Genomic DNA, 25,923 nt, shown 5'->3' on the forward strand with positions numbered 1-25,923 from the left:
TTGGGAAGGATATTGATTTGGTCTTTGAGGAAATGGTAATGAAAGTTATGGATTCACATTGTGAGGTTGAGTTTGTTGAACAGGCAGAGGATAATATTGTGGAGGAAAAGTAGGATATGATTATTGAAATTGTGGATATTGAGGATATTGAGGATATTGAGGGAATTTCCCATAAGGATTTTTCCATCCTTGTGACCAAGGTTGTGGCCAATATTTCCAAGGCATTGGAGAATTCCAATTATTTTGCAAATATTGTGCAAATGGTTGAGGATTAAAACCTTGAGCTGTCTTTGTTTCTAGATTCTCCGAAGGTCTTTTAGCAATAAAACAGAGAGGGTCTACTTGATTTGGTACTTCTTCTTATTGATAAACATATTTAAGACCTGGTATTGAGGGAAATTATTTTTTATCATGATTTTCCACACAAATTGTTGTGCAATTTTAAATTGCTTTCATTAAATTATCGACCAGGGATACTCGTAAGCTTGTGATGATGCCAGCAAAACATATGCAGGAGTAGGCAACTAACTCTATGTCTAACTAAATGAATTCTGATTCAATATAATATGCAAGGGAAGAGGCTCCTAATTGAGGAGGTCCTGGTTGTCCTTTCCTATAGTATTATAGATTGAAAAGAAATCATTGATTACATAAAACCAAAACTTGAAATAAAGACAAGAGAATGAATTTTAATTGTTGTTCAGATTCAAATAGAGAGAGAGACTAACTTAGTCCCTTGATTGTCCCCTCATATACTGATCCAAACTAAACTAAGATTCATTCATAAGCATAAGAAATGAAATAACTTGAAACATAAAAGCAAAAGAATGAATTTCAATTATCATGCAAATCAAATGGAGAGAGAGCCTAACTTAGACCCTTGGTTGTCCCCTCATATGCTGATAAGATTTTAATTTAAAACTCATTCATCAATCACAAACAAACCCTCAAACATCTAAGCAATTAAATGAAATAAGATCTATTATGAAATAAAATGTTTCTTCGATCCTTTTAGAGTGAGCTCAATTCTCTTAAGAACAAAGTGACAAATTATTCCATATACTACATTAAGACAACTTATATCTAAAACTATAGAATGAAAATTTATGTAAAATGAAACTTTATTCTATTCCATCATAAGTTGGATACATGCTCCAAGAGTCCTCTCCTTTGGAATGGAGGAGGTACTCCTATTTATACAAAAACTATGATAACAAACTCATAAATGTAGACCCACTATTCCCTCCTTTGACCCACATATTTCTCAACCAATGGTGAAACATAACCCTATTCTCCATGATATCCTCCATGAGGTCCATGATCTTCTCCATGAGGTCCATGATCTTCTCAAATTCGAATTTGAACATAGAGTGCCACATAAAGATGCCTTGGAAGCTTCCTTTGTACCTACACATGTCAACAAACTCATTCTAATTGTTAGGTATAAGTATAAGCATATTATTTTCTAAAGTTTAACCATAAATCCACTTTAAAATGTTAAGAATTAATAAACTTTGGAAAAGCATAGCTATAACCCAATGATGAGGTAAATGTAATGATGTGGAGGTGGAATGGAGGTGACATGAAGGTAATATGGAAGTAATGTGAAGGTATTGGTGAATAATGGAGTGAGAATAAGGACTATTTTGAGGCCCAACATACCCCCAAACTGAAGGTATTGCATGTCCTCATGCAATCTATTACATTACTTTTTGATACTTGAGCTTTGGCTTAAACTTTGCATGATATCATTTACTTAACTTTTGCAAAGTGTTTTTGATGAACTGCAACTTTGTTGGTTCTTGTGTTTCAACCATATTTTGTTTATTGCATTCAATTTTAATGTATGATCTTTGCACATTGATAATGTGATTTTTATTGTAGAGTATTTTTGTTGGAATGCATCATGGTTGGTTCTTTTGTAACAACCATGATTGTGTTGGCATCCAATTAACTTTTAAATACTTTTGACAAAGCCATTTGTATGCTCATGTAATAGTGAATATATTTTGAAGGTAAGTGGGTTTTAGAATGTGATATATGAATATGGATGTTATATGAATGTGACAAAGTATGTATGTAAATGTATCCCTCCCCTTAAACGAATGGTTTTGGAAGTTATGTGAAATGAGGAAAGGAAGTGAAGTTTTTCCAAAAATTATTATTCTAACTTCTCAAGGAATTCAATGGTTAGAAGTTAGAAAATATCATACCTTAACTTCCCCTTCCAAACATGGATGAGATTTGTGCACGTGTAGCTGTAAAAATGTTGTTCATAGTCTTCTTTACTTGGTTGTGAAAATGGTGGATGAATCGAAAAAGCGAATATTTTATTGTTGCTGCATCTACTACTAAATCTGTTGTTGGATCTTCTGCTGAATGTTCGGAAACTGCTACTAAATGCGGCTGAAAATGTATAAGGCTTGGAAGGTATACAAAATATAGAAGTTACATTCCCCCTAGCCTTATTTATTGACTTGTCCTCAAGTCATGACAAACTGAAAAACAATGAAAGGAAATCGGCTTCATCTGCTACAAAATATGGGTCTTCAAGTCTTCAACACTTGATGGCACAAATCTTACTATGTGAATAAATGTGCTGGTGTCGAACATAGCAAGAAGTTGTTGACTTAGTGGCCATTAATGAATGCCACTAGTCAACACGAGAGCTCTCACCATTGATTCCAATGAGAGTCAAGATGCCTAACACATCTTTGTAGGTACGAATAAGTTTGTTGTGGTCGAGTCACCTACAAGATCCAACGAACAAGGGATATTAATGTACTCCCATTGTTCATTGGCAAGAGTACTTGCCATTAAGGCATGCAAGCCTCTAGGTGTTTTTTCAAAGATAATTAGACTCTAGGACTTTGACTCAATGATATACATAGAAGCAGGGTTTTATTGGCGGAAATGACAAGGAAAATTAGAATGGCAATAAGCTTGTAAGTGAGCTTCTTGGTTTTATTTTGTGGGTTAAGAATGGATGAAAGGAAATGCTTGGTGAAGGAATAAGAACTCTTGCTGTGAAAAATGGATATGGAAATGTCATGCTTTATGGATTTACAATTGGTGGAATTCAAAATCTTTTTCAAAAAGGGAGGTGCAAGGTAGTGGTTGTGGACATGGATTTGTCTTTAGAATTTTTCATGAATTTAGTCTTTGGAAATGCAATCTCCTTAATGATCACTTTGTTATCCTGTAACCTATAAAAAAAAATTGGCAGAAAGAAAACATAAGTGTGTTCAAGAAGAATTGCGCATTTCCTTCATGATTCTTACGCAAAAATTTCATACCAAATAAAACAGATTTAAGAAAAATCAAAGTGTTGAAATTAACTCAATTCATGATATTAGTATCAATCCATTCTTAAAAATAACCATGAAAAGTAATACTCCCTGTTTGTGTCAGATAACTCATGAAATGTGCTTGGCAAAAAGATTGACATTAGAAAGATCTGTTGTGTTCTGCATATTAGTATGTCACATAAAAGCATTCAACAGAAAGATGTTATGAGTTTAATGCCAACTTGAAGCTATCGAAACAAGATAATCATCATCTATAAAATCCTCCAAATGTTTGATAAATCAATTTTCGAAATTTGTTTTCTGGTATTCCATTTTTTAATTTTCAAATCTGCGTGAATTTTGTGAATTTTTTTTTTTAAACAACAAATTCAAAAAGAAATTATCAAAAGTAATAAATAAATGAAGACTTATACTTATTTATTTATGTTGATTTTATTTTATTTTTTAGTCTTTTTTTTTAAACAACAAATAAAAAAATATAAAAAATTTTAATTTATTGTTTAAGTTGTGTTTTTATGAAATTGTAAAATCAACAAAATTTTATTTATTAAAAACTAATAAAGAAAAATTCTAAAAATAAACTAACACTAAAATGAAGTTTTTTATGGATTTTCTTCCAAACTCATCAACGTTTTTGTTTTTGTTTTTTTCTTTTCTTAAATCAGTAAAAGCCCAAAGAGAAGAATTACCTTGTCAGAGAGAGTTTGTCACAGGGAGTCCTCTGTAACAAAATTGGATCAGAAGATAACTCAGCAACCTGATTGTGAAAATAAATGTGTTGATGGCTCTGACAATACGGAGGAAAAAAAAATTGCATTGCTGGAGCTGGCAGTTGCCGCGTTGAAGGATGTGGCAGATCTGAATGCTGATACAAACACTATGTTGATGAATTTCCTAACTCTCGAACGTGCTACAAAACTAAAAAGAGCTGCAAAAACTACGTGGAAGGCAGATCTGGAATGTACTGCGAATCTGAAGCTTGCTACAACATCTGTGTGGAAGGTAGATCTGGAAAATTTTAAAAGTGCTGCACACGCTGAATGGAAGCTGGATCTGGATCTGGCAACTCTAAAGAACGTTGCATGGAAGCTGGATCTGGAAAATCACGAAATTCTGAAGAATAGAATTATTGCTAAGATTGTAGTCCGTTCATAGACATATAATCAGCAGAGTGAGTGGGGAAAACAATAGTTTCAACTACTCGCAATTTTGCATGCACTCGCTAAACTTAATCAGAGAAAAATCCTCGAAATTTATGATTTCCTACCATCTCTCCAGGATCTCAGCTAGAATTGGAAGATTTGCTGGGAGGATCATCATCACATCAGAGAAAAATCCTCGAAATTTATGATTTCCTACGATCTCTCCAGGATCTCGGTTAGAATCAGAAGATTTGCTGGGAGGATCATCATCGCCAGGATTTGATGTACTTTTGAATGATGGCGTTCTATATTTGTCTGCATTCACCCACGTGGATGTGTATGCTTGGTGTACATTTGTTGTTTTGTTATATCATTATACCATGCCGCCGAAATAAAGGGAAACATTCATAGAGTTCAGGAGCGGAATGCTTAATGTGTCACCCATTGGGCGAAACTGTAGTCAAGAAGAAAGAGAGGATAAATGATGGAATTAGCTGTGCGTGAATGGATCAATGTGCTGTTAGAGATCAGAAATAATGTGAACCGTTTAGTATCAAGATTGAGCGCCGCAAGTAATGGTTTTGTTGCCGCAAGTACTGGTTACGTACAAACGCCAATTAAGTTTCGTTGTTGTTGAATCAGGCAACGTTGTGCAGCACGTTGTGAGTCAATTCCATCCTCTTGTGCATCTCTTTTCTATATCCTGAATGCAAGGTCTACATTGTTCAATCGTGGTGCTGTTCATTCTCTTTCTAAAATGCTCCAATTGCTAGATGCCCTACTCAAGGAGATGGCAGCATTTGCTCTTTATGGGCTTGCAGATAATGAGGATAATTTATTTTATCTAATGCGTGTATCAGATAAAAATTTTCAAAGACGCGTTGTTTTGGCTCTTGATACTAAAAATACTTCATTGGAAGAGGTCGTGATTTATTTTTGGCATTAAAAATAAAAATAAAAATTGTTAACCTTCAATTCATCAATTCAAATTTTTATATTGAAATTTTTGATGCAATCTTGAGTTTTCTAAGGGTGGGCGGCTTCGCGCATTCCAGCGCATGTCATGGCCAGTTGGATTTGTACATACATACTTCGTGCTACCCTAAAACTCTCAAAGGGTTCAATGTTCGATTTGTACATCTTTGTTGTGTTTTATTTGTTTTATTAGTTTGAATTAATATTTTTTATTTTTTTAATAATTTCCTTTTAATAAAAAAAATAAAAATGAAATTGAACTTATCTCTTAAAAATGGTTAGTTTTCAAAAAGATTTTATTTTATTTTATTATAGATATAGATATAGATATAGATATAGATATAGATATATATATATATATCTCTCTCTCTCTCTCTCTCTCTCTCTCTCTCTCTCTATATATATATATATATATATATATTATTATGTGGGGAAATTATTTATTTTTATTATTTTTAAACTAAAATTCAAAGAAAAAAATAAGATTTTATCTAAATTTTTTTAAGATGATTTTTTTTGGTCATTCACAAATTTTTTTATTGTCATATCAGAGATCAATTTTCCAGCAAGAGTATTTTTATTTGAAATAAATCAATAGATTTTCTGATCTTCTTGATCGCACGAAGTGCAGGAAGAGAGCATACTAATCGCTTGATTTGTTTCTATTTATGTAGGGAGGTTTTAAAAAGACTAAATTTAAAATTAGCTAAACACTAAAACATCAGAAAACTCAAACTTAAACTCCTTTATGAAGATCCTGCTATCACCAGGTTTCACAAGTTAGTTTTTCTAAAGAAAAATACTGGTACTAAATTTAATTCCTAATGCCTGATCCCTTAGCACCATCCCCGACAACGGCGCCAAAATGTTGGGCAATTTAATTGCTTAAATTGCTTTCATTAAATTATCAACCAGGGATACTCGTAAGCTTGTGATGATGCCAGCAAAACATATGCATGAGTAGGCAACTAACTCTATGTCTAACTAAATGATTTCTGATTCAATAGAATATGCATGGAAAGAGGCTCCTAATTGAGGAGGTCCTGGTTGTCCTTTCCTATAGTATTATATATTGAAAAGAAATCATTGATTACATAAAACCAAAACTTGAAATAAAGACAAGAGAATGAATTTTAATTGTTGTTCAGATTCAAATAGAGAGAGAGACTAACTTAGTCCCTTGATTGTCCCCTCACATATGGATCCAAACTAAACTAAGATTCATTCATAAGCATAAGAATTGAAATAACTTGAAACATAAAAGCAAAAGAATGAATTTCAATTATCATGCAAATCAAATGGAGAGAGAGACTAACTTAGACCCTTGGTTGTCCCCTCATATGCTGATAAGATTTTAATTTAAAACTCATTCATCAATCACAAACAAACCCTCAAACATCTAAGAAATTAAATGAAATAAGATCTATTATGAAATAAAATGTTTCTTCGATGCTTTTAGAGTGAGATCAATTCTCTTAAGAACAAAGTGACAAATTATTCCATATACTACATTAAGACAACCTATATCTAAAACTATAGAATGAAAATTTATGTAAAATGAAACTTTATTCTATTCCATCATAATTTGGATACATGCTCCAAGAGTCCTCTCCTTTGGAATGGAGGAGGTACTCCTATCTATACAAAGACTATGATAACAAACTCATAAATGTAGACCCACTATTCCCTCCTTTGACCCACATATTTCTCAACCAATGGTGACACATAACCCTATCCTCCATGATCTCCTCCATGAGGTCCATGATCTTCTCTATGAGGTCCATGATCTTCTCAAATTCGAATTTGAACATAGAGTGTGACATATAGATGCCTTGGAAGCTTCCTTTGTACCTACACATGTCAACAAACTCATTCTAATTGTTAGGTATAAGTATAAGCATATTATTTTCTAAAGTTGAACCATAAATCCACTTTAAAATGTTAAGAATTAATAAACTTTGGAAAAGCATAGCTATAACCCAATGATGAGGTAAATGTAATGATGTGGAGGTGGAATGGAGGTGACATGAAGGTAATATGGAAGTAATGTGAAGGTATTGGTGAATAATGGAGTGGGAATAAGGACTATTTTGAGGCCCAACACAAATAACATAAGTTTCTATATTTTTTAAATCAAGAGGACATTCTCTCAAGGCATTCTTCTTTCTGCACTTAGGACAGAAAATGGACAATGCAACATTTTCAGCTTTTTGCTTCTTTTGTATTTAAGGGTGTCAGTTTGTTCAATAAGACTCCCTAAAATATATGTTTTAAAGTTATCAAACAAATTTCCTAATTCTTTGTACTTACTGTCCCAGCTGTAGATTTATTAATTCTTGATAGAAGAGGATCTCTTAGATTTTTCCTAGTTCTTGCTTTGCCTCTTGACATGTGTATGCACAACTCACAAATTTCTCCTAGTGATAACTTAGAAATGTCTCCCTTACCCATTAGATTGAGAAGATCAATCCATTCATCTCTAATTGATTTCAAAGTTTCTTCATCTAGATTATTCATTTTTTCCCTTTTTACATTATAAGAAAATCTTTCAACGAAATCTTCAAGATTTTCATCTTTTTTTGTATCATTTTAAAGACTTCATATTTAATGTTATGGGGAATATAATAATCCTTATATTCCTCTAAGAATGTAGTTTTCATTTGTTCCCATGTCCTTATGGAGTTTATTCCTAAACCCATAAACCATTATAGTGTTGCATCCTTAAGGGTTGCAAGGAATAATTTCAACTTTTGAGCATCATGTAGATAATCATATGATCTACAAAATACTTCAAATTCAAAGAGAAATGTCTCAGGGCCTTCACTCCTTAATCCATGAAAGTTTGGAAGGATAGAGGGTGAGTCATTTTTCATTGTGTCAGTTGCATCTTCATCGAGGATTGGAAATCCAAAAGGTTTTGGATTTATATTCTCTCCTCTTCCTCTTCCTCCATCTCTTCCACCTCCTATTCCTTTTCTTCCTCGTCCTCTTCCTCCTCCAATTCTCTTTTGTTCACCATTCAAATTATGTATCTCTCCTTCCCCTTGTCCAACCATTGTAGATTCTTCAGAACTAATATAGGGTTCTGATTCTTGTTCTGAAATTGGGTTTTCAATCTCCTCTAGTTCCTCCGATTCTTCTAGTAATGGTTTGAAGTAGGTTTCTTCTTCCTCTTCTTCGATAGGAACTTCCAAATCTTGAGCTAGAAGTTGTTCTCTAGTTGAAGATAGAAAAATTACTCCTTTTGTTGGGGATGTGGGATCTTCTTCGATTACCGCTTCTGTTGATGAAGTTGGTGAATCTTTAGGTTGTATTTCTAATCTTAATATCTCAAGCAATCTATGTTGACCTACTATGGATGGAATTCAAGTTTTTGTGGGTGGTGTGGCACTACGAGGTCGTGGTGGAGTGAGTGATGTTGTTGGAATTAAGCTCTTTCCTCTACCTACAAATCTACCCCTAGAGTATCTTTCCCTATGCATATCATGTGTGTGTGTGTGTGTGTTTTTAAAGAAATCAAAACTTAGATTTACACTTCCCTAGCAACGGTGCCAAAAGTTTTAGTCAATTAAATGTTCTTGAATTTCTTACATAAATTATCAACCGGAGTTGGTAAACTTGTGAAGTGAAAGTGCACTATATATGTTAGAAGCCTTTCCGAGTTTATTAAGATAATGATTGTGGATGGTTTTAAAGATTTTTTTTGTTCCTATGTTCCTAATGAAAACTAAATATTTACAATACAATCAATTCTTGAGAAGGAAAGTAAGAAAAGTTATCATGATCTTCTTTAACTAACTACTGTTAGTTACTATGTAAAATGATAAAAACAGAGATATCTAAACTAATGTTCTAGAAAGATAATTACTCCTACTCTAAAAAGAATTACTTCTATTCAAAGATAAAATTTATAAAGCAATATAGATTAAGATCTACACACTCCAATTATCAATCTTGATTGAAATAATAAAACAAAAGTAGAAAGAATGCGATATAAACAAACATGATTAATTATGAAAGGAAGGAAATTTATATACGCAGTCCTATTTTAGAAAGGATGTAAATGTCTTGAAATCAATAGAAAATAAATGAAAGACTATAAAAAAATAATTACAAAGAAATGAAAATATGATAATGCAATTCTTGAAAAATAATGAAATGAACTGAGCTAGATAATAAGCAAATGAATGAACCTCGATTGTCTGCAAGGGCCCTCCACAAAAAATCAGGTTTATAAATCTTATCTCAACAGCTAATTATGCATGATATTAATAAGAATACTTCTTTAATTAAAAAGGAATAGAGTCATTGAACTTGAAACTGTCGATTACAAATTACATATATGTCTTGTTTTCTATTTACAGTATCTATATATATATATATATATATATATATATATATATATATATATATATATATATATATATATATGATATATATATATATATATATATATATATATTATATCTATATATATATATATATATATATATATATATATATATATATATATATATATATATATATATATATATATATATATATATATAGCATTTGTGCCCAAATTTTTTGAGATTTTCATGCCTTAAAAACTTAAAATAAGTCCTAATCTAAATGCTAATATGATAATGGAAATTTTAACGCTTCTTGATGATTTTCTCTTTGGAAAAAAAATTAGAGAGTTGTGATTGATTTGAACTCTCGTTGCTCTGTTCATCCATGTGTTGACCTGCTTCCTTGACTGCGCCACTAGGCAATTCCCTTGATGATTTGGCTTTAGCAGATAGGAGGAGATCCATGAGGAGATCAATCCTTATCATCCCATGTGCTTCTTTGCTTGGATGGCGTACTGGAATCTGACAAACCATGGAGTAATTGTGGAAACATAAAACAACTACAGATTCATGTTAATTCTGTAGCTATTACAATCTTTAAATTAATAATAAGGCACATTAATAAATATGAAAAATAAGACATCTTGGTACCTTTCCATGTCAAAATATATAATTTTACTGTTTATTTTAGTTGATATTAGTGAAACAGGAAAAATGGATGGAAATGGTGTCAAAAACAAAACAGTCTTGAGACTCTATCAACACCCAAAAATTAGTTCCTACTAGATTATTATTGATCTACTTAATAAAATAAAACTAGGTTCTTAACACAATTCTTAAGTGGAAACACATCTACACAACCAATATCAATCACATGTGACACATATAAATTCTTCCCAATCACAATTCTTCATTAAATTAATAATCTAAACCTACTTAGGCTTCGATCTTGAGATAATGGACCAACATAGAAATTTACAAATACAACATACATTGTATTTTATCCAATAAACTAGGACCTAGATCTACTTTTAATCTTATTGGCTAATTTGTATCTCCAATGTTGTACTCGTGCACCTTCCTCAGACCCAACACACTTGAGTATCTCACTCCTCACTTGAGAAAATTTCTTTCTCAATGGATTGTGCCACTCTTTCGTATTTCCTTCTCCTCTCCTTAAACTTAATTTTATAACTTTTCATTGAGATAAATCCATAAACCTAATCTCCAAAGTGATGGATGGCTAATATTAGATCCTTCTACACTTGAGATCAATAGTTGAGGTGAAAGTCACAAAGATAAATACTTTAGATTTCCTAATTTTCCTTATCTCAATGGTCAGCATAAGTAAGTATGTTATTTTCCTAAGTTAAACTTAGGCTATGTTACAATAACAACTTACTCAATACTTTAGAAAGTGTCCTAAGGAGAATTTGGGCGACATTTACATGCTTTGGTTGTGTACATATACTTTCCCAACCTACAAATATCAACACTCCCTCTTGGCAAGGGAGGCTTTCATGGCTACTCCCTCTGAACAAGAAGCCTTCATTTCCATCTGGTTTGGAATCATTCTTAAATACCATCTCCCTTTACACTTGTTCATAGATTCATCTTAATCTTAAACATCTTGTAAGATCATATCATACCAAGAGAACGTCTTGATATACTTGGAAAGATATGTTGACCGCTCCTCCCCACATGAGCTTGAAGGATAAGTCCCTCGGAACTATTCAATATTTGGATCTTCCCACTCCTTTTTCTTTGCCACTATTCTACTTCTTTCCATTGCTCAAATCGACTATCCTTTAGCCTATACATGTTTCCCTCTCTAAACCTAATGACATGGCCATGATTTAAGCTAGATCCCATTGGTCTAATCAATGTTTTTCCGTCCTGGAAATCTATACCAATCCCCGTCTTCTCTATCGTAAGAATGAGAGAATAATTCTCCTATGTTTTAGAACACATAGCTTATCCTTCACTTTTAGCATGTGCCTCCTTACTCAAGTTAGAATGACATTGAACAGAACCCATTCGTTGCATGTTTAGTATCAACTTCAAACTCCACATGAAACTTTGAGTTCCACTTTTCCATGTTGTTAAACAACTCTCAAACTTCCTAGTTTCTAGCCTTGGCATTTGGTTTCTCCCTCATCTCCTCCTAGATTCAGTCATCCCATATCCTAAAAAATGAGTTCTAATTCTCTCTATAACAAATTCCTTGGATGAATGGATCCACATATCTAGGAAACCATTCAATGTTACATTCACTAACTCTGCATCGTTCACCTCTTCCCCCACTGTTGCAAGTTGATCATAGATATGAACAATTTTTTATCAAGTATCTTATCCTTATGTCATACCTAGTCAATTGCAGAGACTAGATCTTGTCCCTCAACATAATTTTATCACTAATAGTCTTTCACTACTATACACCCACCAAAGCATTGAATATCTCCTTGGATGACTTATTCTCAGAGAAGTGAGGCATCAAACGCTCCTTCGCTGCATAGAATAGTACCCTTTATGATTTTATTCCCCTCTTATCTAGGGAAACTTTATCCTTTGCATCTTCCAACTCTAAGATCACATTCTCAATAATCTATTAGAGATCATTTTCCTTGAAAACCATGGTAAGCCTAGTCTACCAAGGTAGGGAAATTGAAGTTTCATCCATCCTATCTTCAAATTGAATACACACTATAGTCATCTTAACTATATCTTATTGAAGATATGTGTTAAGTCCTTCTAGCACTCTCAACTGGAAAAAATATTCTTGGTCCTTCAGGTACCCATCACTTCATTCAAATTTTGTTGGCTAGCCCTCTTGACTGCTACCATCCATGTTGTATACTGCCAACTCATTCCTCTCATCAATTTTCACCCTATCATTTCTAGTATCTTGCTATGTTGCTTCTTGACCCTTACACATTGATCTTGTCCATGACTCAATACTTAAGGTTCTCTTCTCCACCCAATGGGCTTCCCTTCTTGAGTTTCCTCGAATCCTAGTTCCATATTATTTACCTACACTCTATTCACCTAATCTTTTGAGAATGCCTTCATAGTGTCTCCCAATGGTTGACTCCTCACATGGAACCACTACATCTATAAAAATCTTTAGTCTACAACATCACCTATTCTAAACCATGTCACTCCCTCTACATGTTGAAAACAGTTCGTTGGTATTGTCCTATAATGTATGACAACATGGCCTATTATCTTCTCTTAACAACACATTCAATAGATTCTTTGAAACTAATATATATCCTTAGCCCCATGAGATGACGATCAAACATGTCCCCTGCCCCTGCGATTTGTTGTTAACACCTCCTGTTATGCAAGATCTCTTCATCTAGTCCCAACAACTTTCATTCTTTGTTTATGATCATAGTCATTTTCTTCCTGTAGTGATCATTCTTTGTGTGATCCCATGCTACACAAATTCTTTGTGCATTATTGTCCTCAATTTTTCCTACTAAGTAGCCTCACACCACCATTCACAGATAAAATGAATAAGCGAATTAGCCCTAGTGACAGGTCTGGATACGTTGGGCCATTGAAAAGCCTGGATGGGCGTCTTCATGGCCCACTCAACGATCTCACCTTTTTTTAATTTCATTTTATTATTTTTCTTAGCCATTGTACAACACCATTTTTTTCCTGCAAAATCATTATCCTTGGCCACCATATAGTGTGCGAACCTCGTATGGCCTCACTTTTTTAAAATATGCACCTTGTATGATCTAAACTTTCCTTCAACTATTCTTGTATAAACTTTGCACCTTGAGATAAAATTCTTAGTGTTTTCACTCTGATACCATGTTAAATTCTAAATCTATCACATAGTAATTTATTCCTAGAAAATTATTATAGATCTACTAAACAAAAGCACAACTAGGTTCTTAACACGATTATTCAAAGGAAGCACAATTTTTCAAATAATCTCATTCACATGTGACACATAGTTCATTAAAGTAATAATCTGAACCTGCCTAGGATTTTGTTTTAGGATAATGTCCCAATTAAGGAATATACAAACAAAACATGTCATGGATTTGATCTAGATGATCAAGTCCTAGATATATCCTTGATCTACATGGTTGATCTAGATGTCCAATATTGTATTCATGCACTTTCCTTGAACCTAGGAAATTACAGTATCTCAATCCTCACTTGAAAAAACTTCTTTCTTAATGGCTTGTTCCAGTATATGGTGTGTCCTTTTCCTCAATCTTGCTTTTTAAACTTTTCATTGAGATAAATCCCTCAACCTAATCTCTCTAGTGATGTATAGCCAAGATTAGATCTCATCTTTCTTGAGATCAACAATTGATATTAAAACATGATCACTAAAGAGAATAATCTAATTTTCCTAAGTTTATTTTAGTCGATAGCCGATATAATTAATTATGTGCTTTACATAAGTTACACTTAGGGTAAGTTATAATAGAAACTTAAGACTTTTTCAAGTGTCCTAAGGAGCCTTTGGGTGATTTCTACATGCTAGACACTTAGGCCTATGTAGAAGTACCTATTTGAGCTACAAACATCAACATATAACTAATTTAAGTTTTGGCATTACAAAATCTTCCTTCTTATCAAAGGAGATGATATAGAAAAACATGGAAAATAAGAAAACACAAATTCCTTGTTTATAAGAGGATGCTCTCCTAATAGAAATAAAAATAATTCCTTGAATGGGATATCTAAATCTTGATGAAAATTTGTAAAGGTACGTTGTATATGTGGAAAATAATGAACTGACAAGAAATATTATAAATCCAAAATGATTAGGAAAGGGAAGGGATTTAATGATGCTCCTTCTACATAAGAAAAAAAACCTCTTTTAATGAAGGAGGGTTTGTCTAATTGGCATATTCAAGTACACACGTATATCATGAGGCATGATTGATCGATTTAGGGGCATTGTTTCATATGATTCTTCACAAGGAGTTTCTTTTTGAGCATGAAATCAATATTGACGATAACATTTTCCTAAGGGATTGATCTGAAAAACTTGAGAGGCACTTGAAAACTTATAAACGAGACCATTTTAATAATCAGATGGGCTTGAATAATTAAGTTACAATTCATCCAAATACATGTTCATTTAATTATAAAATTGTAACTTAAAAGCATGTAAACTAAATTGATCAAAACATGAATAAACAAAACATGCAACATCAAGATTGATAACGGAGTTCACCTCCACTGGGATACATATCTAGATTTGCCTCCAACGGGTCGAATCACTTTTCTTGTATTTCTAAAATGAGGAATATGTACAATGCTCTTTTACAAATGGGTGGAAAAACCTAGAGTTGTCTTCTACACAAATGAATTCAAGACTTGTACATAACAAACACTTCCTTCAAAAGACCTCTTTAGCTCTCCAAGCTATCCTCAAAATGAAGCTCTCCAAGGCTTCTCAAAAACAATCTCAAGCTCTCTTCTCCTAAACTCTAATATCATCCAAAGGAGGGTTTTATATAGCTTTCAAAATCCCAAAACAAAGGAGAGAATATCTCCTTAGATCCCCTACTCCAATGAGAAAATAACTCTATGAATCCCTTAAAAGATGCTTCATGAGATTTATGTAGAGTAAAAATGTCAAATCATTCTATCAAAGACCTTATCCAAAACCCAAAGGATGAGAGAAAATACCTTAAGCCTCTCAACTTCATCATGAATTTAGAAATTGAATTTGAGAAAATCCTCTCAGAATTTCAATTTCTATTTTAAAATTAAAAAATTTCAAATATGAGCACATTTACAATCAAATTTGAAATACCCATAACCTAGGCTTGAAATGAGTTTGTCTTCACCATGGTGATCCTTGAGAAATGTGTCAGGATCCTCTTAGATCATACCTCCCCAAAAAGGAAGGATTTTGGTCCACCAAGAGCTGAAATAGTTGAAGTTGATTTTGATACCAGGGTATTGATTTTCTTAAATGAAGTATCTACTCTTCTAGCTACTTGAATAGTAACCTGTAATTATGTCTTGCAACTTTTCCTTTGTCTGCAATTTCCTACAATAACATGTCACTGTTTTTGCAATTGAATTGATTCAACTATCTGATAACTCCTGAGATAAGTTGGTTCAGATATGTGGATGTATTATAAATATGCTATAGCAAACTGCAAAACATCATACCACCACCATTTTTCTTACCAATGAGTGCACTAAACATGAAAGCGACATTTTATCTAGCACTTCTAGAATTCATTCCATTCATTCGAGCCATGGAAACGATCTTGACTCTCAATACCAAAAATGGATTTTCAATAATGACTAGACACTTAACCATGCACTAGTCACCATTAATATAACCACCAACGTGTCATCGAGAAGGATGCTTATGATTGTGTCCTTGTTGACTCCGATGTTGAGAGTCACGACACCAACAATAGCATAACTTGGATGTTTGTTATGATTTAGAAGGGAGTTCTTCATAGAATTTTAAGGTTAATGGCCTCTGTGTAGAGCTTTGTGAAAAAACGACCACCATTGTAGGGTGAGGGTGTAAAAATACCTGCTTGAAGACCTGTCAATAATGCAGACATTTCATCATTTGTAAACTAAATAATTTGTCAACTGCTGGTTTTCAACATTCATATGAATTTATGTAGTGTTCATTGGATGTTTTTATCCTGCTCTCATGAGGATTTTCTATTTATAATCACTCCACATAAATTTAACATATTGATGTCTTCATTAATAATTTCTATGCATTCTAGCGTGAAATTCCACGTAGGCATGTAGCTCCATCCATCTCCAGCATAGCCTTCCACTGTTTATGGAATTAACTAACGTCTCCAGATTTTGTGGCATCATAAAACACTTGCCTAATGTTTTCAACTTGCCAGCTAGTGTATCTACTGCCAACTTACATTGAACCTTTATGCCTACACTGATTATGTTATCATGGAACCATCATAACAACTGGTACCAAATTTCGTTGACATTGCGCATAATTAAATAACTCCATCATTTGACATAACATTGATTGTGGCATGGGCCACATTAAAATGTGGCCATATGACACCAATTACCTATTTTCCCAAATTTGTAGCTGTGCACTGCCATCATTAGCATAATTGATGGCCTCTCATGTCTTCCATTTGCTCTAGTGCTCTAGAAACAATGATCTTTCCTCCAAATCAACTCCATAGCAAACAGATCGAATTTCCACAACAATCTTAATCTAGGTGGATGTTGATGGCCACTTGCCTATTCCACTTGGACCCCCACCACTGTCTCTTTTAGTTTTTTAGTTTCCTTAATTGTAGCACAATTACTATTTCTTCCAGTTTTTTAGGCCTTGAACTTCTAGAGCCATTTTGAGGCCCTAAACAATATTTTTTGGGAAACTCAGGGCCAACATGGGTTAATTATCAATATTTGTCACTCGAAAGTTGTATTCCTCGGATAGATATTTCTAACGAGGTATTTTGCGCATCAAAGAGAGATCATATGCTAAAGTTATGACCCCAAGAAGTTAATGTACCAATTTACCCAAACGGGGCCCACAGTTTTGGCGCTTCATCTCCTAGGGTTATGTTTTTGGATGTCTAGGGTTTTACATTGTTTATAAATAATAAATAGGCCTTCTAGCCTCATTTTAACACAATTCAGAGGCATGTAGCCACCACATCTCTTTTCAGAGATAAGCTACCAATGCCCGAGCTAGTCTTATTTCCATTCTGTTTGTAAGCATATTTCAATATTTGATATTAATGAAATGAAGTGTTATTTCTACCGCATCTTTGTATTTATGGTTATATTTGTAATTTGTTGTGTTCTTGTTTAAGTTTGGATCAATGGTATCAGAGCGGTCTACTCTTTCTCTTTTTTTCTTTGCATGTCCCTAACAAGGTCAGGATATAAGGAGTTAGGGCTTGAATTGGTCAAACCTTTGCAAGAACAACCTCACAAATCCTGACATCCTCCGATGGTGGAAGAGAAAAAATATGAGGGGGTAGGAGATCCTTTCAAAGTATTCCTCAAAGAATCCCTCAAGTGACAGAGGAACAAAATGTTGGACAACGTTTCCCAGATCCTTCAGCGGCTGCCCAAGGGTGACACATCTTCTTCTAGCAACTACTCTAGAAACACCATACCATTTAAGGTACAAGTGAACTTTGACATCCGCATATTTGAGGGTTAGATAGATGCGGATGCTGTAGATAAATGGTTAAATATGCTAGTAGGATATTTTTTTGTTCATGATTTTTCTAGTCGGGAAAAGATACTTTTGCACTTCTCAAAGCCGTGCCCCATGTCAAGGACTGGTGAGAAACCTGCTGTGAGGAAAAGGAAATGGGAAAGTGGTGTGAGTTCCATAAGAGCACTCACAACACAAGTGAGTGTTGGGCCAAGCAGTCACTGGTGGCAGAGCTGAAGACTTCCGAGTCAGACACATGTTTCGACTCTGACTCAGAACCCGACAAGGGGAATGAAAAAGGGAAGCAAATCATTGATGCAGAGCCCAGTGTCACTATGGCCACCATCAAGATCCACAAGATTTATCCCAAAGATCCAGAGGAGGGGAAACGCCTATTCCACTCACAGATGTGGGTGAAGGGTTCTTTGTTGTAGTTCATTATTGTCAATGGGAGCCAAAATAACCTCATTTCAGTAGAGATCATGAAGTGGATGGGCCTACCGACTACAACACATCCATAACTGTACACCACTGGGTGGCTTCACTAAGGACAATATATTCGCGTCAGGTAATAGTGTCACCTTCCCTACAGCATCAATTCCTTCACAGATGAGGTATTTCGTGATGTTTCCCCTCTTGAAGTTTGTGATGTATTATTAGGACAACCATACTTGTGGAAGCGACATGTTGTATATGAGTTTATACGTCATTATGTTATTATTTATTTGGGTAGTAAGTTATACAAGATATTGGAGGTAACCCCTCCTACTGCCATCTCTTTGATCTCTGCTAAGAAATGTTGTAAGATCATCTCCTAGAGTGGGAAATTCGTTTTCTTTCTGATTCGCTCTCAAAGTAAGGGGAAGATCGTAGCCACATCCATGTCCCTCGGGGAGGGTTCCTCGATGTAGCAAAAGTAGGTGGATATGGTCATGGAAGAATACAAGGACATCTTCTCCTCACCCACAGGGGTACCCTTGCACTGTCAGGTTAAGCATTCTATCGATCTGACTCTCGGAGCACCTCTACCCAATGGGATGATATATTGTTGCCCCATTCTGGAAAATGAAGAGATCAAGCAGAAAATATAGGGTTTGCTACAAAAATGGCACATCCGACTAAGTTCCTCACCTTGTGGAAGCCCAATTGTACTTGTACAGAAGAAGGATGGGACTTGGAGGCTCTGCATTGATTATCAGGCTCTAAACAAAATCACTGTCAGGAACAAGTATCCAATCCCATAGATTGATGACCTTCTGGACTAACTCAAGGGGGCCAATTATTTTAGCAAGATGAATATGAAGTCTGGCTATCACCAAGTTCCAATAGATCCTACAGATGTATGGAAGACCACCTTCAAATCCAAGGAATGCCTTTTTGAATGGTTGGTTATGCCCTTTGGGTTGAAAAATTCGCCTACTACTTTTATGAGGCTAATAGATGACATCTTGCGACCCTTCACCAACTCATTCATGGTTGTTTATCTCAACGAAATCCTCATCTTCAGCAAGGGTTAGTAAGAACACTTGCAACCCAGTTGGCAGGCCCTTCAAACCCTTCGACGATACAAACTATGTGCCAACTTGGATAAATGCACCTTTGGCATGAGTGAGGTCTAATATTTGGGTTAGATCGTAGATGAGTGTGGCATTGATGTGAATCCGACTAAGATCCATGTCATTTGGGAATGGTTAGCCCTGACCACTCTAACAGAGCTTCACAGATTTTTAGGCCTTACAAATTTTTATGAGACGTTCATCTTGGGATTCTCCCATATCACTTGGCCTTTGAGTCAAATTACTAAGGGAGGGGCAAAAGAAAAGTTTTCCTGGTATGAGTCCCAATAGAAGGCGTTCGTTGAATTAAAGAATCGACTCTTATTTGCATTGGTACTCACACTGCCAAGCCTACAACAACCATTTGAATCAAGATAGACATTAGACTATGCTATTGGTGCAGTCCTCACCCTGCAAGGGAATCGAGTGGCCTATCATAGTGAGGCACTTTCCGATACAATTAGAAAGTACCCCACCTATGATAAAGATATGTATTCCATTGTGTAGGCATGCCGAAAATGGAAGCATTATATTCTGGGGAAGGACACTGTCATCCACACCGATCACCAACCTCTTGAGTTTATATAAACACAAGGGAAGTTGGAGAATGATCACCATCAGAAGTGGTCTACATATATGCAACAATTCAACTTGAACATTAAATGCAAAAAGGGAAGCACCAATCATGTTGTAGACTGCCTCAGCCGACCCCCAGTTGTAGCACGGACTATTGTTCTCAGCTCTTGTGGCCACGAGACCCCTAGATGGTCGCAACAATACAAAAGTGATCCACAGTTCACCTCCACGTACTAGATGCTAGTAGATGGCAAGAAAGTTCCTAATTTCCACCTCCATGACACATTATTATGCTACCTAAGCCACCTTTGTGTTCCTTCAAGCGAGTGTACCAAGCTGATTTGGGAAGCACACTATAATCGGGTCATAGGATAGTTTGTTGTGGAGAAAATTGTGGTTGTACTACAAAAATACTTTTATTCATCAAAACACCAACTAGATGTTGGGAAATATATCAGATCTTGCACTGCATGCACCATTTTCAAGCCAACCATCAAGAAGCAACGCTTGTACACTCATCTACCTACTCCCAACCTACCATGGGAATCAATCTCCATGGACTATATGTTTGGTCTCCCTTCTACCAAGCATGGTAATGACCATGTATTTGTGGTCATAGACAAATTTTCTAATATGGCTATATTGGTGGCCTACAAGAAGAGTATCACAACAGAGGACACTGCCAAAGTCTTCTTTGAACGAGTGTGGGTACATTTTGGGATCCCGCAGACCGTTATATCAGATCGGGATAGAAGGTTCCTAAGCACATTCTAGTCAAGTCTCTGGACACTATTTGACACAAAACTCACCAAGTTGACCGCCTTCCATCCCTAGACTCATTTCTAGACGGAGGTCATCAATAGGATGATAGTGCACATACTCCGCATGTACAACTCCAAGCATCCAGAAACCTAGGATGAGAGTCTTCCCTATGTGAAACACAGTTATAATAGAGCTCTCCATAGCTCGATTGGTCGCAGTCCCTTTCAAGTGGGTCTAAAATTTCAACCATTGTGTCTGATTAATGTTTTCATGCCTCATGCGACTATACAGACAGAATCCACACATGTATTGTTCAAGGCTGATAAAGTGACTAGATTTATTGAACGCATCCAACACATCTGCCAACAGGTTCATGACATCATGTAGAAGTCAAATGCCAAGTACAAGCATCGACATGATCAACATCGTGTGCCACACAGGTTTCAGGTGGGCGACAATGTTTGGTTGCATTTATAGAAAGAACATCTTATCGGAGCCCATCAGAAGCTTAGACAACTCTGATATGGTCCTTACACCATTACCAAGGCTATGAGAGACAATGATTTTGAGCTCATCATTCTCCCTTTCCTTGACCTACACTCATTTTCAATGTGGATCGCCTTCAACCATACTTCCCACCATTAATGGACACATCTAACATTGCAGAACAACTCACACCAATAGAGTTAAACCCAGACTGTATGGAACAAGAAAAAATTGATTGGGTTATGGACACATAGATCAAGAACACTCGCTAGTAGAAGATCCAACTATATCGGGTTGTCAAAGCTAGCCAACTCCTGGACCAAGGCAAGTGGCTCACCAAGGACCAAGTTCAACAGAAATTTCCCCATCTCATGGGGGCAATCAACACAAGGGAGATCATTGCTTCCTAAGGGGGAAGACTGATCTAGGTGGATGTTGGTGGCCACACGGCTATTCCACTTGGACCCTCACCACTGTCTCTTTCAGTTTTTCAGTTTCCTTAATTGTAGCACAATTTACTATTTTTGCCAGTTTTTCGGGTTGTGAAATTCCGGAGCCATTTTGAGGTCCTAAACGAAATTTTTTGTGAAAACTAGGGCCAATGAGGGTAATTAATTAATATTTTCCACTCAAAAGTTTTATTTATTGGATAGATCTTTCTAACGAGGTATTGTGTGCATCAAACGAAGATCGTGTGCCAAAGTTACGACCCCTGGAAGTTGACGTAAGAATTTACCCAAACATGACCAGTAGTTTTGGCACTTCATCTCTTGGTGTTAGGTTTTTGGATGATTAGGGGTTCCCATTGTTTCTCAATAATAAATAGGCCTTCGAGCCTCATTGTAACACAATTCAAAGGCATGTAGCTACCACATCTATTCTTAGAGATAGGCTACCATCACCTGAGCTAGTCTTATTTCCATTATGTTTGTAAGCATATTTCAATATTTGATATTAATGAAATGAAGTGCTATTTCTACTGCATCTCTATATTTATGGTTATATCTGTAATTTGTTGCATTCATGTTTAATTTCAGATCAGATTTGTAGTTCTATGGCTCACTTTTTGAAATGACTATTCTGACGACAACATGTGAGTAGCTTACAACTTCTCCTTTTGTATGCATCATCAAAGCCTTGTCTATTTTCAACAATTCCACCTTTTGTTTTATATTAAACTTTATGAGATTTGATACTTACTTTCCTCTTGCAAATCATTCTATTGGAAGAGAGGAAAAATTAAAAAACTGGAAAATTTAGCATTCTCCAAAAATGTTGTTGTTGCATACCTCTTGCATGACATATCCCTTCATGTTGGTTCGTGATTTCACAATCACACTAGATGATAGTAAATTCCTCTGCAAACTTTGTTAACCTAACTCAATTAGAAAGTAGAAAAATATCATATTGAATTTACAAGGTCCTAAAAATACAATGTTTTTCCAAATCAAGCTCTCCGCTATGGTGAGCCCCTTCACGCAAGATTTATCTGATCTACAACATGGAATCATATACACATAGATCTTAGCACATGTCTAATTCTAAGGAACCACGTGGAGCCATTTCTACTTATGTATGTGCTCTTGATGAAAATTTCCATACAACAGATCTAATGTTCATAGATAAATCACCTCAAATTGATCTCCTTCGTTTTACACGATTTCGTTCCCCTTTGCTACACGAAAATGTGGGTCAAATACTTTGAATGGCTCTATGGAGCTATCTTAAACTTATTTCTACGGTTCCTATCCATAGTAACCACCATATCATCATAAATTTGTGGTTACAAAGCATGCATTAACACTCATGCCACATATTTTCTTGTATTCCACCTCCAATGCCAATGCAAATTCCGTCGATCTCATTTCAAGAAGGAACCAGAAAATGTTGCCACCAGTATAACAATATTGATCTTCTAGGAATTTTGCAGGAGAGATTTGGGATAATACGTAACCATTAAACATTGATTTTCATACCTAGAAGATAATGAACCAAGTCTATTAATTGTAATTGAATGTTGCATGGACCATGTAATACGTGGCCATATGCCACGAAATGAGGCAACATCAATCCTTTTTTTGAGTTAAAACAATCTCCCACCATATCTCCATAATAAAATATATCCACTTCCAATGTTGTGCCCTCAATGATCTGGATTTAAACAGGAACGCAACAAATTACAGAGATAACCATATACACAAAGATGCAGCGGAAATAATACTTCATTTCATTAATGGAAAATACTGAAATATGCTTACAACTAGAAATGGAAATAAACCAGCTAGGGCGATGGTAGCTTATCTCTGAGAAGAGATGTGGTGGCTACATGCCTCTGAACTGTGTTACAATGAGGCTCGAAGGCCTATTTATTGTTGAGAAACAATGGAAAACCCTTAACATTCCAAAACCTAACCCTAGGAGATGAAACACCAAACTGTGGGCCCCGTTTGGGGTAAATTGGTACATCAACTTCCCGGGGTCGTAACTTTGGCATACGATCTCCGTTTGATGCGTACAATAGCTCGTTAGAAAGATCTATCCAAGCACTACCATTGTTGGAATGGGCAACACCAAAAAAAATCGTTTAGGGCCTCAAAACGGCTCCGGAATTTCAGGACCCGAAAAACTGCTAAAAATAGTAAGTTGTGCTATAATTAAGGAAACTGAAAATGCTGAGAAAGACAATAGTGGGGGTCCAGGTGGACTTGGCAGGTGGCCACCAATATCCACCTGGATCATTCCTCCCCCCTTAGGAAGCAATGGTCCCCATTGCATTGAGCTCCTCCATGAGATGAGGAAACTTTTGCTGAACTTGTTCCCTGGTGAGCCACTCAATGGTGTATGGTTGTGGATGTGCTGTGGTCGGTAAGCCCAACCGCTTCACGACCTCTGCCGAAATGAGGTTCTTTTGACTCCCGCTATCAACAATGAACTGTATCGGGGAGCCCTTTACCCATATCTAGGAGTGGAAGAGACGCTCCTCCTCCTCTGGATCTTCGGGTTCATTTTTCTGGATCTTGGCGGTAGCAACAGTGGCGTTGGGATCCGCATCAATGATCTGCTTCCCTTTTTCATTCCCCTTATCGGGTTCTGACTCAGAGTCGGAACATGCATCTGATTCTGAAACCTTTAGCTCAGCCACCAGTGACTGCTTGGCCCGACACTCACTTGTGTTGTGAGTGGAGCTCTTATGGAACTCACACCATTTTCCAGTGTCCTTCCTCGGCTTCGCGGCGCTGTTCTTTGCTTGCAGCTTCAGCTGGTTGTCTTGGGTTGTCCCGCCTTGGCTTTGTCCTTTGTTCTGTGGTTTAGGGGCACCTTTCCCTTGCTTTGGATTCGCAGATCCAAAGTCTCGTTTCTTTTGTTTAAACTTCTGCTCGACCTTGACGGCATATCGGTATGCTGCGCCGAGCGAGGAGATGTTCAGGAATTGTATTTCTTCCTGGATGTACTTGTGCAGGCAGCCACGATATTTGAGTATCAAATGTTGCTCCGAATCCTTGATACCCAACTTTGTGCGAAGGGTATGGAAAAGATTGGTGAACTCCGGCACGTCTTGGTCCCTTCCCTGCTGCAGCGTGGTCCACTTTATGTATTCATCCTCATAGCTTCCAACAGGGTAGTACTGCTCCTTGATGGCATCCCGGAATGAATTCCAGGTGGGTGCGGCTGAAAATAGTGAGCCAGTACTTTCATCCTTCTGCTCGCAGTAGGTTTCCCACCAGTCCTTGATGTGGGGGGCTGCTTTGAGAAGAGCAAAAACAATCTTTTCCCGACTCGAAAATTCATGAAAAGAAAAATAACCCTCTAGCAGATTTAACCATTTATCTATGGCTTCTGCGTCTATCTAACCCTAGAATATGGGGATTTCAAAATTAACTTGTACCTTAAAGGGTGTGGCATTTCCAGAGTAGCTACTGGAAGCCGATGCGTCGCTTCTGGGTAGCCGCTGAAGGATCTGGGCAAAGATGTCCATCATCGCGTTCCGTTGTCGCTCGAGGGCTTCTTCGAGCAAGATTTTGATGGGATCTCCTGCCCCCTCGTCTTTCTTCTCATCCACCATGGGAGGTCGTCGGGATTTGTGAGGCTGGTCTTGCAAAGGTTCAACCAGTTCAAGCCCTAACTCCTTATATCCCGACCTTGTTGGGGACATGCAAAGAAAAACAGAGAAAAAGCAGACTGCTCTGATACCACTGATCCGGATTTAAACAGGAACGCAACAAATTACAGAGATAACCATATACACAAAGATGCAGCGGAAATAATACTTCATTTCATTAATGGAAAATACTGAAATATGCTTACAACCAGAAATGGAAATAAACGAGCTAGGGCGATGGTAGCTTATCTCTAAGAAGAGATGTGGTGGCTACATGCCTCTGAACTGTGTTACAATGAGGCTCAAAGGCCTATTTATTGTTGAGAAACAATGGAAAACCCTTAACATTCCAAAACCTAACCCTAGGAGATGAAACGCCAAACTGTGGGCCCCGTTTGGGGTAAATTGGTACATCAACTTCCCGGGGTCGTAACTTTGGCATACGATCTCATTAGAAAGATCTATCCGAGCACTACCATTGTTGGAATGGGCAACATCGGTCCATTCCATGG

This window comes from Pinus tabuliformis, chromosome 9, assembly GCF_031772625.1.
Source record: "Pinus tabuliformis cultivar Carrire ecotype Pingquan chromosome 9, CPIR1, whole genome shotgun sequence".
Lineage (NCBI taxonomy): Eukaryota > Viridiplantae > Streptophyta > Pinopsida > Pinales > Pinaceae > Pinus > Pinus tabuliformis.